The sequence below is a fragment of the Lepisosteus platostomus genome, chromosome 20 (assembly GCF_059453375.1).
Source record: "Lepisosteus platostomus isolate fLepPlt1 chromosome 20, fLepPlt1.hap1, whole genome shotgun sequence".
Taxonomy (NCBI): domain Eukaryota; kingdom Metazoa; phylum Chordata; class Actinopteri; order Semionotiformes; family Lepisosteidae; genus Lepisosteus; species Lepisosteus platostomus.
The window spans coordinates 2,323,602-2,336,901 of NC_142630.1; the positions used below are offsets into that span (position 1 = coordinate 2,323,602).

General features: G+C 38.2%; 2 long non-coding RNA genes across 3 annotated transcripts in view; one reads left to right on the plus strand and one right to left on the minus strand.

Annotated features, from left to right (window-relative positions):
• LOC148644252 (uncharacterized) overlaps window positions 1-13,300 on the plus strand; it is a 44,798-nt gene that overhangs the window by 23,866 nt on the left and 7,632 nt on the right. Inside the window, exon 2 of one of the 2 annotated variants that reach the window (XR_015928643.1) lies at window positions 3,549-5,340. The exons of the other annotated variant lie outside the window; for it this stretch is intronic. This is a non-coding gene — a long non-coding RNA (uncharacterized LOC148644252). Of the gene's footprint in view, window positions 1-3,548; window positions 5,341-13,300 lie in introns of those variants that run through there. 2 annotated transcript variants of the gene reach the window in all.
• LOC148644253 (uncharacterized) overlaps window positions 5,648-13,300 on the minus strand; it is a 107,079-nt gene continuing 99,426 nt past the window's right edge. Inside the window, exon 3 of the long non-coding RNA XR_015928644.1 lies at window positions 5,648-5,816. This is a non-coding gene — a long non-coding RNA (uncharacterized LOC148644253). The remainder of the gene's footprint in view (window positions 5,817-13,300) is intronic.

Genomic DNA, 13,300 nt, shown 5'->3' on the forward strand with positions numbered 1-13,300 from the left:
AGATGCACATCAAATAGAATTTCCTGTTTAGTAACGATAGGTATTATGCAGACATTATGGGTGCTGTCGAACGCTTGACAAAATCGTAAATGCAAGATGAAAGTATTCACTTAAAAAACAGAAAAAAAAGCATCAGCTGGTTTTAGCATAAGGAGGTTGGGAAGATCAATATTTCAAATGGCTGGCATTACTTAAGTGTAAAGCATGCTCCTGTGTGGGACAGTAGTGAATCTGCCCATTCACCATTTTCCTGCTTTCCAAACCTTGCTTTGCAGTTTTTTATTATGAGAAAAAAGACAGGAATTATCCCTAACTATAGAAATGGTAGAAACTTGTTTAATCCCCGACTAAGTCTTTAATGGTGAATACAGAGTTACTCTGTTCTTGTGGTGAGAGATGCTTTTTTGGTGCAGTCACCAGCTCAGCAAAATCTTCTGTTTAAATACAGGTCACTCAAACCATCTTAACTCACCGTGAGTGCTAAAAAGCTGTGTTAGAAATTGCACTTTGTTGTTTCCCTTGTCTGTCGCTGCACTTGAGTAAAACTATGTCGATTTTTCTTAGAATTCAGTGCGATGAAATGGCACCTTGAAGTTTCGATTCATAACAAAAAAATTGCCGACGATAAATGTTAGTCAGAATCCGGGAAACACGAGAACTTCTCATGTACTGTAGTTAGATGGGCAGCTACAGTGCAACTCATTTGACAAGAACGGCCTGTAAACTCTCCCAGCCTTTTTTTGTCTGTTAGTCTGTTTCAACTGCAGTGAAGTTATAGAAAGAAAAGGTTTTTCCATGAAAAGGTTGGGTGTCGTGCATGATCGGTAAATATATCCAACAGCCCTGAATTCTTTTTTAACCACTTTTAGATAAATCCCAGTTTTTAATGTTGTAAATATAATAATAATACTACTACTACTAATAATAATAATAATAATGTGTCTGTTGGTATGGAAGAGAGAATAAAATCAGTTTATGTGGTAAGAGCTTGTATTTGGAGTGCCATACTGTATGTTAAAGCTATAAATTATTATGGAGCTTAAATGACCTTCGGTTATGTAATGACACTGCAATAACAAGAGGAAAGCAAGCATTAAACTTCACATGACTGAGCACTTGGACAGCAAAAGGGGAACTGAAAAACAGCCTGTTGGTCTCTAAAGAGTTTGAGTGAAAGCAATAGATTTCGATTGTCTTGAGAAAGGCTGCGTCTTGTGGATTACGTTCGAGACCAGATTTACCTCTGTTGCAGTGGGAGTTCAAATCTAATGGAATAACTTATTAAAAGCAATAGCTGTCACTAAGGCTGTGGCCATCCATTATGCCACGTTTTACAGAAAACAGAAACCCACCAGCCAGGGAGGTAAACTTCTAACAGAGATTCAACAGTCTTGCCAAAACCAGCGACCGAAGAGGAAGAAGTAAAAAAAAAAAAGAGCTACAGCACAAGAATACGTTTTGTTCTCATATTAAGTTTGGGGCCTAAATGTTAACTAGCAGCATGTCCCAGCTTTTGCTTCTTCAGTAGAACTCGTAAGAAGATGCACTGTGCCATCCGCTCAGAATCAAACCACAGAATCAAAGCACAGCAAGGGAGCATGCGAGACTGGCAGTGACACAGCGCTGATCAGGAGATTTTCTGCTGGTTTCACCGACACATCCCTTGACCACTCATTGTGTTATTTCAAGTCCCAAGGCCCTAAGGTTTTTCAGCTAGAACACAGGTTTTTTAAAACTATATATACACAGTAACTTAACCTTAACTATTGAGCCCCACGTCTCCCAGAATTTCAGCACTTCTTGAACTCTTAAAATTTAAGATGGGTGAGAATGTTCTTTTTTCCCCAGAGCTGGCAAACGTCAGTGTGGCAGTACTGTATATTGTGTCACCCTCTTGAAATATTTAAAATGAAACAAAAGTCCTGTATAGCTTAACATAACTGTTGTGACTCCCAGGCTCATTGTTTTGCATCTCTTGTCTTTATGTGGTTAGTGTTATGTACTTATCCTAAGTGACAAGGAAAACAAATCAGCACAGAACACAAATCCGGGGACTTAGAAGGGACAGGAACCCTCCCACAATTACAGAACTGGCAGGTGAGCACCTCTGCCCGTCTGACAGCACTGTGGTTAACATCAATCGCAGTGGAATTCACACACAGACAAGTGAGCAATGGCAGATAGTTTTGTCTTTATCTTCTGATGGCTGTAACTGAGGGAGAAATGAATTATGTGTCATGCAGGATAACTGAAAGTTTAGCTCGTGACAGCCCCGGGACCTCCTTCACATCAATGGCTGTCTAGTTTCGGTTTTGAAACTAACCGCAAAGTCATTCCGAGCGAAATATATACTGGTGGGTGGCACAGTGGTGCAGAGGTTTGCTTTGCCAGGCAGCGCCGGGGCTCTGGCTGCAGTTGCTGGGGTGCTGTCTGTGTGGAGTTTGTGTGGTCTCCTCGTTTTTGCTTGCATGTCCTCTGGGTGCTCTGATTTCCCCGTACAGCCCAGAGACATACTGGTAGGTTAATTAGGTTGTGCGCGCGTCTGTGCCTGTGTGTGCACTGCAGCGGACTGGCCTCCTGTCCAGCGTGTACCCTGCCCTACCCTGCCCATTGCTTGCTGGGAAAGGCTCCAGCTGCCCCGAACCCTGTACTGGATGATAAAGTGATTAGAAAATGGATGGAACATGGATATTTACTGGTTACACTGTTAAAATGTCCTGTAATTCTTTAACAGTCTATACAAATCAGCGATAATGTTTTTTTTTTCTGGAGTGGTTGCACTTTATTTTAATTTTCAGAGGAAATGATTTTCGACATTATTTTCAGCAGATTGGAACCAGTTCATTGGCAGCTCAGTACAATGCCGTGCTTTTAACATGACCCTCACTAATTTGAAAGCATTATGCGCTCCTTCTGAATTCAGAGTGTGGGCACAGAAAAATGGGATAAAATATTTCCCTGATAAATTACTCATAGATTTTCAGTAACTAAAAGCTTTTAAATCTCTTTCCACAGCACACAATTAAACATGGGTTCACACTAAACTGAACATAAAAACAAAATTTTCTATAGAGGAAAGGTACAGTAACACTCTAATTTTTATGAAAAAAGAAATAAAGAAATATGTTGAATACACTACAAACATGTACAGTACAGTATGTTTCATTGAAATTTAATTGTATATATCAAACCACATACTGTAGCATCACATTGTAACTATGAATTAAGTATGATAATGTTGCCAAATAAACAATGGAGAAAAAAGTAAGAACAGTCCATCGATTCCAATGAGATGAGTTTAATATGGTAAAACTGAAACTTGAATGAAAGGTGTTGTATTTCCACAGTGGAGAAGGAAAGCAATGAGTTTCACTTCAGCAGGTGCTTGTTTTCTGTAAGTGTCTTTTCCCACAGTAAAGAATATTCAGGTTCACTGTCTCTCTGGAATGCAGAGGCATGATGACAGCCCTGCATCGGCTCGCAATGTCAAAATAACGCAGAATGACGTGGAAGGCATTTGACAAATGGTCTGTTTCTTTTTTCTGCAGCTATCAGGAAACAGCACTTTCTGAAACGCCATCTGCTGCTCTACGCAGGACTTCTTGTTGTGCAAGTTATTCATCATCACGGCAAAGGTCAAAGTTCACGGGGTGTCTGCTTTTCCAGGGGAGCTGGGCAACTGATGCGGAATTTAAAAAGCAAAGCTACGAATACTCCAAGCATGTTTTTCTTTGGTTCTGTACATTTCTGTTCTCTGCTGTGCCATTCCAAGACTGACTAGGGGGGATTTGGAAAATGTTCAAGTTGGAACCTCTGGAATCTATAGAGTTTTAAAAAATGGATTTCTAAAATGGTGATGAAAGAAGTACTTTCTTGGCAGTATACCCTTACATACTTACCTCCTTTTCCTTGCTTTAGTTTAATCATATTTTGGACTCCCTTATCAGCAGGCCACTATACGAGCAACAAATCATAATGAAATGTTTTAAAAACAAATTTGTTTCTTGATTCAAGCTTGTGTCTTGGGGCGAAATGGTAGCAATCAAATTAATGCATCCCATTATCTAATTTTCCAATCTGACCAGTGCGAGTTGGATTCATTCACATAGTTCGCTCTTCATCCTGACAGCTACATTTTCTGAATTGGATGTATTCCAGCTCAATTGCCTTCTTCTTTAGGCTTAAATATTTATGGGGTGATTTAGCTGTCTCATCTCAACCTCATTCCTAGCGAAGACAGAAACTATAAGCGTGGGCAGTGTCTGATGAACACACGCAAGTTTTGCTTTAAGGAATAAAGTGAATTTAAGAAAATGAAACAGAATTAATGGGATTTATCTAGATCATGCTGTACATACGCATATTAACTGCTTGGAATAAATAGTACTGTACTTAGGTTATGTAGAATTGTAGGTATCAACAGAATCTGACTGGAAATCCATATAAGTGAATCTTATTTTATAGGAAGCAAAAACATTGGAGCTTTTCATTAAATCAGCATGTGACTTTTCGAAATGAATAACATTAATTGTGCTGCACTGTACAGTACAACAGAACAGTTGTGTTGCAGAGACAAAAAAACACTAATTAAATTCACGAACAGTACCTGCAGGCACCTCTCTTAGCTTTGTTCAAGTTTCTGACAAACACAGCTCTTTCTTGGATTTATTCCAGTCTGATAGCCTTGTTTTCAATATATTCTAAATATTTATGGAGTGACATAACTATATTAGGCTTATATAGACCTTCTGCTATTCTGTCTTCAATACTGTTAGAGGGGTTTAGTGAACTGCTGGAGAAGTTAAACCTTTCCAAGAAAAGGGACTTATTTCTGGATGGGGGGTGGTTCTGAGACACAGCTGTGTGTTGGATGATGGAGATTTTAATTTCAATTTCAGTACTGCACTAATAAGAAATGAAGTTCACCACACTAACAACTAAACAGAAAGAAATTGAATTCAGCCAATAGGTCAAGATTTAAAAAATAATTAAGATCCACTTGGTCTGTTAATGAAAGGGATAGTTTTGGGGGATTCGTGCTGTCTGAATACCAGTGTTGCAATGATCTCAGTTGTGCATTAGCAAAAAAAAACATCATGGATAGAAGTTCACAAAAGTTCTGTTAAATCCTGACTGAAGGTATAGCACAATTAACACATTAGTTTCCCACATCACTGTCAGACTCATGTGCCTTAAACATTAGAATGTGTAACATTCTAATATTTCCTCCAGCTATGTCCTGTCTTTCAGTCTTTATAAGTCCTTTCAGAGCAATCTTTCTTTTTGACAGAACATTTACAAATTGCATAGTAAATAATTTACCCCAAAACCACAGCAGAACAGGGCACAAAGAAAAAAATGCAAACTGTCTACGATATGTACACATGTGGAGTGGTATGCTATTTCAAGTTCAGCATAACGACACACCCTACATTTAATTACAAAATGTCAACACCAAGAACCTTTATTGTGAACAAACAGTTCCGGACCAGATCCTAATGATTCTTGTCCTTAGTTCTACTGCGAATCTTCTTGTACAGTTGCCATGCACAATGTTATTATAGTTCAGTGTGAAAACACAACTGTACTTAGTTTTATTTTCAAAGGAATCCAATTACAGCTACAGTACAGCATACCGTATCAAACATGAGCCTGAGAACAAAGATGATTACTGCAGTGTAAGTGTTAAAAGACTCACTGAAGAAATCTTCCAAAATGAAGGGTCTCATTCAGAAGGATACCTTTATTTCAAAGCAATGCGCAGAGACGGTGTGGCGAGGTCCAATAGTCATTTGTGGTTTGTCTGTGGTTGAGGGCTGTTGTGAGAAAGAGGAAAGAGAAATGAAAATGAATATTATTTTTGAACTGCATTTTCAGCAAAATGGTAACTGGGGTATTATAGCAAAAAAGTCAGAAAAGATGTCTGAAAATGTGATGGCTTTTTCTGTTGTAGAATCCACCCACTTCAATTATTTTAATTGTCAATATTCTACAGTTAATTGATGAGAATAACTAATCATTTATCAGGTGTTCAAAGCCATTGTAACAGTATAAACAAGCGCATAGTGCTCTCATCTGTGATGAGAATGTTACTTATTTGTTAACCTGTCAGAAATGTTTGAAATAAATAAATGTCAGAAGTGGATCTTCAAAGGTAGGCTATCCATTTGGTTTCACAGGACAACCAAGATATTATCACCATAAAATAAGACTCATGTCAAGAATTGGAGACTTATAACTTGCATGAATTGAGAAAAAGGTATTATAAACCATCTGACAAAAGGCCTTATTCATTCATACATGTGATAAATACATAAAAATAAGCTCTAGTAGCTCTTTTATAATGGAAATTCATGCCGTACAGAGGTACAGTAGCAGTCTCCTACAGCTGTGTCTTAGCTTCCTTTAAGTTATTTCCTTTAACTAGTCAAACTAGGACAATGTAATCAATGTAGGGTTTAAACCCTATCATAAATACTACATTTAAAAAAAAATTTGCAGTTTCTTGCAGAGTGAAAGAATTCAAAGTGCTTGTTGCCTCAGAGCTCTCCTGATCATCCACCCGCTATGAAAGACATTCAGTTCCGTCTTTGGACTATGTTGTAGCGGGGTGCCCCAGTGGGAGTGTGAAAGCCTCTGCTGTTTGTGTATGTGCTGTGGTATACAGAAATGATTTCATCCTGGCCACGTTCTACCAGGTAGTAAGAGAATCTGATTTTCTTCTACTTGCAAACCTAAAGTCCACTTTGATACACAAAAATCTTCTCAAAACTTTACACTCTTAATGTTTCAGGCATTCATTAATTGAAAAGTGCTGTGGAATCTGTCATACAACTCAGTGCCACATCCACCAATACACTAATAAATGAAGTGAAAAAGCTCTTTCCAAACTAAAACCTGATATGTGGACTGAAAGAAAGCTGAGAACATCTTGAGTTAAACGTCAGTCTGCAGTTTTCTAATTTATTATTATATGACCATTTTCAGTATTTATCCCAGAGAAGTGTTTTCCAAGGAAGTATCCACTTTCTGTTATTTCACATATGAAACAGCTGGGGGATTTTGAACTCTTTTCAGACTCTTCAGCTGTTAAGAATTTAGTAGCAAACAATCCAGGGTAGCTAGAAATGTAAATGTTTCCTCTCCCACAGAGCAGTTTTAGATCACTTTTAAATGAGAACTTAAAATGACAAAAGCTTTTTGGAGCTTTGCGAAAATGTTTGGGAAGCTCTGCGCTTTGGCAAACATACATTATACAAGCCTGCAGGTAAAATATTGTCTTTGGCTTCAATGAATTTTACGAGGAGTTGGCCCTACAATCCTGTTCACAGGCCATTGCAATACGTTCTACTTCAGATAATAAGGGAGAAGTTTTCTCCTTCCCCACCCAGCATTTTATTTAGTTACCAGTTCCTTAGAAAAAGAAGAGACACATAAAGACCAAATGTTGGTCCTGAACAGTGTAATGTTTCAAGCATCTATTTAAAGCCCAGTGATTGGACCTCCTGCCCTGTTCCTCTTCCACCCAGTCCGATCGCAGCACTGAGAGCCCATAGAACTACAAATGTGGATTACTGCTTCTTGCTGCTCCCTGCCCAGTGTAGGAAATTCACCCATCTCCTTGGAATTCAACATTTCAGTGCATTGTACTCAATGTTTAAAGTATTTTTTATTGTCTGAAAGCAGGTGATAAAAGTGACAAGGAAACCCCTGTACTGTAAATAGTACAGTAAATAGTACAGTACAGGTACAGTAAATAGTAACCCCTGTACTTCTTCCCTACACACGGGTTTCAGAGCTACAGCTCCCGCAGGGCCATGAGCAACATGCCCAGAGAGGGACACAGCACTGAGCCACTTCCCAGAGAGACAGCTCAGTGACAGAGTCAGGGTTTGAACTGGGATACAATCTAGCAATAACCTGCACACTACACCTGAGTTACTGGGGGGCTTAGTGACTAAGAAACTTCCCCATTAAGTCAACTTGGTGTTGGTGTTGTACTGCTCTAGTGAGACCGCTCCTTGAGGAATTTGGGATTGGTTGTAAAAATAGTATATTTGCAAGCCATAATAAAAGACATGGCATGAATTAGAAACCCTTTGGGGTTTATAAAGAATTTGGCATTTTTCTGCAATCACAGGCTTTGAAAATCTAACTGTACATGTTTGACATGGATGTACTGTATCAATACAAGTGAAGCAAGGGCGTAGCTGTAGTATAGGCTGCAAAACCAAGCAGATTTTATTTCTTTACCCTCCTACTGAATCCTATGGTTCTGTGAATCTTTATTTCTTCCTCATCTGGAATTCAAGGAAATCAGAAGTTGAACAGAAAAACTGAATTGATTAACATTTTAAAAACACATTAATTCCCTCACAAACGCAGTTGCCTTTACAAAGCTGAATGCTGATCGATGCAGGAAAACATGCATTCAAATCTTGTAGTGACACAGTAATTAATCTACTGTATAGCTGTTTAATTCTTTACATAAAACATGTTGTCAGCTTGATCCTTTTTTCAGGGTTTTATTAAATGAGTTTCATTAAATGAAAAGGGACTAACCTTTTTGATTTCTACAGACAGAAACCAGATTATACTACCTGGTCTGAGTCAATAATTGAGATCAATTCCTGTGGCCTGTGTTCAAAGATCACAAAGTATGATAACTCTTTTTAACTAATAGTGTCAGCTGCTTTCATCAACATTTGCACAAATTATGCATACAGCAGCCTCCTTCTTATTATGACTGGGTGTTTGTATTTAGTAATAAAATAAAACTGACTCAAATGTGGTAACTAATTTTATAGATTTTGTTAGATTCAATGCTAAAAAATGCCTAACCAACTCTCTTCTGATGTAATAAAGTAGGAGAAAAATTAATGTTTGTAAATTTGGGGTAATATTAATTTATGTACAGTATAAATATATTACAGTATATACAGTTAATATATTATATACAATTATAAAGGTCAAAACAATAAACATAATCTAAATGTCCACATTTGTGGTAAATGCAAACCACCTGAAACTTACTGCATCACTGAAATTAATTGAGCATTTAGTCAAAAGTTTCTTGGGCATATTGCTTAAGCACTAAATCAGAATGAATACTATAGCTTGAAAACTTCTATAATTATAGTGCTTGGTTTTTTTATATAGCATAGCATAATAAATGTGGTCATTTATCAAAATACATTTTTCATGTTTTTAAAATTATCCTACTGATTTCTTCTAATATTACTCCCATGTTTGTAAATGCATTTAGTAATCGCATTACATTCTATTTTAGAATTTAAAAAATAGTGTCCATTTTGTCCATACAATTTTATTCAACCCTAATTGATACAGCAGCATGCCTGCTTAGCTGATTGATGAAAGGAAATGAGAAGAAGGTTACTCTTCGTCAGAGATGTCTGGGAACGGTTAGTTCCCAGAGACGATTTTGGTATACTCATGGTATCCATCTCGACAATCCAGAGCAGGGCGAGATAACTCAGGTTTGCCAACATGAAGCTTTAGCCACAGTGTCATAGAAGGCAATTAATGAGATAACACTGTACTGTATGTGCCCTGATGAGGCAAACAGAATCGCTTTCCTCATTTGGTGAGGCACACCATGTTGTCAGAAATCCTACCAGAGTTCAGGACCCTAGCCCTAGTGAGGGCTGAAAAGCAAATTCTAAACACAGATCACAGCAAAAGCAATAAAATAAATGAATGTATACTATTAATTTTTAAAAATAAGATCCTTTATTTTTATAAAGTATCAACTAGTAATGAGGCAAAATTATCAATTGAAATTATTTATTTTATGTGGGGGTGAGATTTAAAAAACTCTACTGTCCCGAAGAGTTCAAGAATTGTGATCCTCTGTGGTAATCTTAGTTACAGTATGTCTCAGAATCAAGAGCACTTCTTGCAACCTCTGAAAACCATACTGAGTGGAGTTGCAACTTTGCCTGAGGAGAAAGTCTGCCCCCTGCTGAGCCAACACAGGCACTGCACACACTACAGCAGCAAGCTCCAGTTCTTCCAGGTTTTCAGAGCCAGTTTTGACTAACACTAATCTGACCCAGTGTTTCTTAGTCTTGGTCCTGTTAAATAATTTCAGCTCTTAATCAGTAAAACATTATTAAGAATCAGAAACTTGTATGAATCCTGAATCAGACGTTAGGTTTCAGAACTTATTTATATTTATAATTATTTTTAATTGATCAGGTGGAATTGAATCAGTAAATCCCTGAATCATTTAGAAACCCTATTATGGGAGTGTCTGACACACACAGGTGGGTGTCATTCTCACCTGTTTCTGTACATTATTAACTGATAGACTGATTACAAATCTACAGGAGTGCGACAAATCTACAGGAGTGCGACAAATCTAGCTAAAACAGAAATTAATTGGCTTCTGGAAAATGGGCTCTGATGTGAGTACGTGCCATGCAATGAACTGGCATCTCATCCAGGGTGTACACTGGTACCCTGCCTTTCATCCATTTTCCAATCGTTGCAATTCAGGGTCTTGGTGCAGCCTGAGACTGCCCCAGCAAGCAACAGGCAAAAAGTACCCTGGATGAGAAGCCACCTGGGCCAGTTTTCCCAAAACCCAATTAACCTACAAGGATGTCTTTGGACTGTGAAACCTACACCAACACTGGGAGAACTTTCAAACTCCAAAGAGATTAACACCCCAGGGCCTGAGCACTGCATGGCAGCAATACAAAGCACTGCACCACTGTGCCTCCTGAGGTACAGGACCCAAAATCTAAACCCTACCCATCTTATTTTATCCTTAAGGTTTATACGGAAATTTGCTGCTAGTATAGTCACTCTTCAGGATTCATTTTTTGCAGTGGTGCTGGTGCATGTCTCTAGTCCTGGAAGGCACAGTGCCTGCAGGTCCTCATTCCACCTCTGCTCTTCAAGACCTAATTGAGCTAATCGTTAGCTCAACTGGACCAATTTAACATTTCTCAACAACCTTCAGCTGTGGATGATTTAAAGAGACCTAATCAGAATCTTGCTGCATTCTGGCCAGGAGAATTGCTGCAGTGCTCCTGTGGTTTGTTTATATTGATTACATTATTACAGAACTCCACAATGATTCTGGGTTGAAACTATTCAAATTTCCATTCTCACAGAACAGCAGAGTTTTGTGTCCATTAAAAAGCATCTGCTTGCATCACGTCCTGTTCATCTCGGAACCAATGTTCTGTTTTTCTCAGAAATACAAACCTCAACCCTCTCTTTTTAATCTGAAGTCATTCTATTCTGCAGAAAAGATGCAGACCGTCCTGTTCTGGGTGTAGTTCAGTGCATTCAAACAACAGTATAGTAAACAAACTACACAACCTGCATTAGCTCCAAGAGTGAAGTGTCTGATCATTCTCCTCTCTGCATGACTTCCTCTTGACCTTTACCTGTGTCTTTGCCTGCATGTTTGAAGTTCCTTTACGACACAAAAAAACTTGTAGTCTCATATCAACCTGTTCTTTTTCTCACCAATGTCTAGGTTTAACAAATGCTTTTTTGGTTTCAAGAAAATGCAATGAATCCAAGAGTCATCCTCAGTTACTTTATCCTAAAGAGATCTACTGTAACCTAAAGGCTAACCCAAGACAGGACTACATTTTGGAAGAGACACCAGTCCATTTCAGAGCACATACTTAGGTAGGGCCAATTTAGTGATACCTACTGTATGTGCAACATGCAGACTCTATACAGAAAGTTCCTCATTCTGGAATCAACCCCATGGTCCAATAGTTGTTAGGTTGCAGTATTCCAAAGTATAGCACCTACACCATTTTGACCCCTTATATAAAATATACATTGGATTGTAAAATGTGCCATTTAAATAACCACACAATTAACTTGCAGAATGAACTTTGGAAAACTCTTTATTCTCATGGTTTATTCAGCCCTGGGGGTACTTTTCTAATAAATGTATACATCTATAATAGATGTTTCAGACTGTCCTTGCACTTTTTGCAAGCAAAAAGAAATGATCATATTACTCAACTAATGTGTTTTGACCTCCCTTTTCTCTTCTGCCCCCTTCATAAAAATGAATGATACAATTTCCTAATATGATGTTACCTCTTGAAAGCATTGATGACACTTGGTCATAGAAAAGCATGTAACAGAATAATACAGGAATTCACCCTCATTTTAACACTGTGCTCACAGCCTCTCAGTCATGCTCAAACTGCACAATGAATGCAGGACCATTTGCACAAAAGCAGGACTGAGTCTTGACAGTTAACCTTTGCCCCCACTCCTCTTTCAGTGGTGCAGTGACCCTGGCTGAAGGTCACTGATAATATTTTCCGGTTCTCTGACAAACAAACTCCGATGAGAGGGTCAATCATTAGCCAGCTGGATTAGGACAAGTCATAAATGAGCATGCATCTCTCCCTTGTTGGAGTGCTGGGACACTGCAAGTAGCACTTATTACCATTAGTTTATTTAGTTGTGATTTCTTTTAATTGTTCAAAGATATTCAGAATGATTTTATACACTGGTTTCTCTAAGTACTTGACCTGAATGGGATTCTAGAAAGCGCATACAAAGATTTTTACTAGTACTAACACAGAATTCCTTTTTAAGCCAGGTCTTTCCAATGAAGGTCTTGATAAGCCCTTTGCAGCATTACTTATTTGGTTATTTAGAATGATTTCATTCATTTTCAGCTCTTAAGCTGAAGGAGACTTTTAAATAACTTAAAATTTGCATGTTTTTTAGCAACTGGAAATAATGGCAAATACTAATTAAGCAAGTTATTAATTAAATTAGGGGATTCATTAAGCGACAGAGATCCTGCATAAAGGTTTGATGTTCACAGATGATAAATGTTATGTTAAAAGGTTAAAGTTTTTAAATGGTCCAAAATCGAGTTATTTGTGAGTTCTCAGAGTACTTACCCTTACTCACAAAACCAACTGGGATTGTCTGAATCATTCATCTTACACTGTTACTTCCCTGTTCACAAAAAAAGCATGCTTTCTCAGCATTCTTCAGTGGTAAACACAGGGTACTGAGCCAAGCATCTGAAAACCGACCGTTTCCTCTTGGCCATATTGATAGCACACAACACACTGAGAAGAACACCCCCCCGATCCGCCCTGCTGTGCTACGTGTGGGTCACGGCTAAAGATTCCTTAAATCGGAGAAAAAAAGTGTTACTTGCTGCAAATCGTGCTCTGCACCAGAGCTCATTCGGCTGCTGAAAGGTTTGGCATAACTGCATAGGGGAGGAAATATAGAGCAACACTGTCCAGCTTACAACTTCAAAGCGAATTCA